The 4282-nt window shown below is 38.0% G+C and overlaps 1 protein-coding gene across 3 annotated transcripts in view; it reads right to left on the bottom strand.

Annotated features, from left to right (window-relative positions):
- rxraa (retinoid X receptor, alpha a) overlaps positions 1-4282 on the bottom strand; it is a 197634-nt gene that overhangs the window by 87291 nt on the left and 106061 nt on the right. The gene's annotated exons all lie outside the window — the stretch shown is intronic.

Genomic DNA, 4282 nt, shown 5'->3' with positions numbered 1-4282 from the left:
ATATGACCGCAGTACCTTCGCAAAACCAATATATTCATATTTGTGCAGGAATGATATATGCTTGACATCTGTTTGCTTGTATCCACATGGATGTGCCTGTCAGTTGATCTGTATTTGTCGTATGTATGTGTCAATATCCATGTGTGGGAAGGTTTTAGCAGCCAATAGTTATGTTTGTAGGTTGGAGTATGTGGACCTGTATGTCTATGGACCAGCCCAGCCCTCTTGGTAAATATCTACATGTGAAAGTAAAATGAAATCTTGAGGAACTTGTTGCCTCTTATTGTTTGTAGTCCTCTACTTTCGTTTACGTTTCTTTAAACTTTCTTTAACTCCCTTTCTTTTCTTAAACCTTTGTCCTCCACCTCTACTGTCCCACTTTCTCTCTGTTTTCCATCTGCTTCAGAAACAAGAATTAATTTAAAAAATATTCAGCCGAAAATGGAAAAGGAGTTATGCTGGCTGTTTTGGCAAAGTTGTAATTTATTTTTCCTTTTTTTTAAGATAATTCCAAGTTAAGCAATATTCTAGCATTATCCTAGCTGGTTTGGCAAATTTAGACATTTTTACCGGTTTTTTTTAGGTTAATTTGAAGTTTCGCTTTTTTTAACAATATAGTAGCTGTTTTGGCAAAATTAGGCATTTTTCAGTTTTTTGGGCATTTAGCTAATATTTTAGCCACCTTATGGCTTCAGCATTATTTGCTAGCTATCAGTTTCGGCATTTTTAGCTATCAGCTCCACCATCTTCAGCAGCCACATTTAGCTTACAGCGTTCACATTAGCATTATCGCAGGTAATGCTATATCTTTTTATTTCAATTTTATAAAATTGATGACAGCTGACTGGCAAATATTGATGACACCATCGAGTGGGAGAGTTCTCTAAATTTGAAGACACTATTTTTCCATATCTCTCCTTTTGGAGGGCTAATTGTAGGGTAGGTAGAAGTTGTAGAGGCAGGGGAAGAATTTGTATTAAAAGCTAAATAACCCCCTATTGTAACATTAATAATACAAGAAGGCCTCAGCTCTTATCTGTGTTCTCAGCTGCTGGACAGGGACATTTAAATTAAGAACCAATTTAATTACTCAATGGAGTAAATGGACATTACGCAAGTAAAACAAAGTTGTTGCTCCACTTTTCCTAATGTTCAGACTCTTGATTTCACCAGCCAAGAGGAGGCAGATTTATGTGTGTGAGCTTTGCTTTTTTTCAGTCAGAGAAGTAGAACTTCATCTTTATTGACTGGATTGCTCCTACTGATGCGCGTTGGCATCAGATGACCTCTGCAAATCCGAACTTTATTCGCTCCTTGTGAGGACCTTTTACATTTCCAATAAGGATCGAGAGCAGCAGGCGAAGGAGCACCACCCCCCGCGTCACTGTGCCCAATAAAGCTCCTTTATTTCAACCATGAAAAACATGTCACTCCAGATGAGCTCAGAGAATGACATTTAAAACAGGCAAGGGGATATTGAATTAGTTCCCCCTGATAAGATGTCTGGGATGCTGATATTTTTTCTGCTTTTATGGCTGCACCAATGCACCATGTGCATACATGTGCACTGCTACACAGACGTGTGACGAAGGGAGCTTTACTCTTGATGCTTTCTTCAAGGTTTTAACTGAGGAGTGAGGTCTTTCAAGGAAGAGCTTTAGCAAACACAGACAGATGGAGATTATCCACAACAATAAAAACAAGGTAGATGTCTTTTTCAGTTGAAAACGAGATCATGTATTGAATTATTAAGTTAAATAACAAACTGTTGAAACTCGGCTAACAGGAAGACCAGTGCTGGGCGATATGGCGATTGGTGGGCGATAGAAAAGTGTGTTTCGTGCTATTTCTCTTCAATCGTTTTTATTTGTTTATTTTTTTTTTATTTTTATTTATGAACTTTTGTGCAAAAATGGGTTTTCCAACTAAGGAACTTAAAACTGTTGTGCATTTTGAAAAAAAGTTTCTCATTCATTTATATGTTAATTAAAAAAATAAAGTCAGAGAAAAGTCATTTTTGGCCTTTTTTCAGATAAAACTGAAAATATATTTTACGGTGAAATTTATCGTTATAAATAATTTATATCATGATATACAGTTTTTCCATATCGCCCAGGACTAATGGAGACACAGCTTTGCTGATAAATATGAATAAAAGACCAAAAGTGGTGTCAAAGTGAGTGGATTTTGTCTTCTTAATACAGTTAATAAAATGCTTTAATTCTGGGGAGTTTTTAACTTTTTTTCGGTCACTTTAAGATGTTTTGATTTAGAAAAGACCATTCAGGATTTCTCATTGCTCTTATTTATATTCCAATGCTTTTGTCTTACATTTGAAACAAGAGAGAAAAGAATTCCCACTATGTTCAGCCTCTTTTTCCTCCATATTTGACAAATTATTTTTAAACTCTCCAAGAATGTTCCAAAGGGGTTGAGGGGCCAACACTGACACATGGTATAAGTTCTGAGCGACGTCACTGAACATTAACGTCTGAACATGTGAGCCCGGCCTCCCAGTCAAGTTTCACTTCTCCAAAATCAGGAGTAAATTAAAGAGACAGCAGCTCCCCCCACAAAAAAGCTCTGCACTGCAAGCCTTCCACTGGAATAATGTTCCCACGGGACAGAGTCATGCTAAAGAACGGCGCTGGACTTTCATCTAAAATCTTTAAGGAAAAAAAAAACACCATTAAGTGAAGGAAGGAAACTTTATCCTATTTCCTTAATTTAAACAACAGGTTGTAGTCAAACTTGAGCAAAAGTTATTAAAAAATGACAAACTTGATTGGAACTTTATCTCCTTCAACATCGAGTTTGATCATTGAATCATTGTCAGTACAGAATGTGACTCTTCTAGTCTTGAAGTTGATGAAAAGCAGGCAGACGTGCAGATGCGTGTATCGTCACTCGCTGTACGAATTCGCCTGTAAGGTGCTGCATCGTTACCCCTGTGCTCTTGATTGCAGAAATGTTTGATCTTACTCTTCACTTCTACGCAGACGAGAACTCATTGGCTCTAATTACTGCACGCTCCAACTTTTTGGAGTGTGTGTGTGGTTGATAACTCAAAGCGTCTTTCCACGAACAGATAAGCAGCATTACCCTCACCAGCGATCATTGGGGATCAGAGCAATGTAAACATGCCAAGGATTTCCTCATTAAACTTAGGCTGCTAATGAAATCCCATATAGCATTTACAACCTTGTGCTAATGAAGGGAAGCCTTTGAGATGTTCTGCTAATGAAGGAAGGGCTTTTATTGATAGAAGGCCTAATAAAAGAGAGCTTTAATGACAAGGTTCTAATGAAACATAGGAGCGTAAATTTGCCATTGTTACAAACCAGTCTTATAGGAGCGGCACGGAAGCTTTTTCATTAATGGCGTTGTTCATTTATTGGAAATGTGTGCACCCACACTCTACAAGATCAGTCTTTAGTACAAAATACATCCCAACATTTATGAAAGCCTGAAACTGACAATTGTTCTAGTTCAGTGCTACCACAGCAACCAAACCCAAGGTCAAAGTTCACTGGACCTTTAATGCATTTCAAAGGTGCAGTAAAAAGACCTTTCTCTCATGGGACTCCAGGGGATAAGAGCACAGAAGAGTGACAGAGCAGCAGAAGGACATCAATCGTCATACGTAACATCATAAATGCCATTCACCTTCAGCTTTAAACCAGAGTGAAGCTTACAGGCCCACGTGAGGAGAGAGGAACCGCTCTACACACATCACCTCCACAGCCCAAACAACGCTTGTCCTCCACAGCAGCCTTGAGCATTCTTCCCATGTTTATCAACACTGCGATCCATTGATGCGCCTCTAAACCATTTTTTTTTTAGAAATAAAGATGTGGACAGCAGAGAGTTTCATCCAGCTCACTCAGAACTAAACTGATCAAACGCCTGAAGCTGAGTAAGAGGAAAGCTGTACAACAGTCTGAATGTTTGTGACGGGGCTGCACATCACCTTTTTGAAGTTCACACAAATTACATTAATAAACACTTGAAAAATGTAGTCAAAGCATTTGCTTTTAGAGCCAGAACAAGATATTAATTCATGCTTTTATCACATACAGAAGCGACTTTAATATAATTTTGCTTATTTCCGGTCTAAATAAACTTCAGCTCATGCAAGGTTCAATTGCACGCCTGTTAACCAGATCTAGCTTTTAAATAAGTATACTGTGTCTACATCATAGGGCTGGGCGATATGGGAATTTTCATATTGCGATATCGCTTTTTTCATTTTGTGCGATAACGATATTAAAAACGATATCAA

This window comes from Oryzias melastigma, linkage group LG12 (assembly GCF_002922805.2).
Source record: "Oryzias melastigma strain HK-1 linkage group LG12, ASM292280v2, whole genome shotgun sequence".
Lineage (NCBI taxonomy): Eukaryota > Metazoa > Chordata > Actinopteri > Beloniformes > Adrianichthyidae > Oryzias > Oryzias melastigma.
This window is presented reverse-complemented; position numbering and strand designations above follow the sequence as displayed.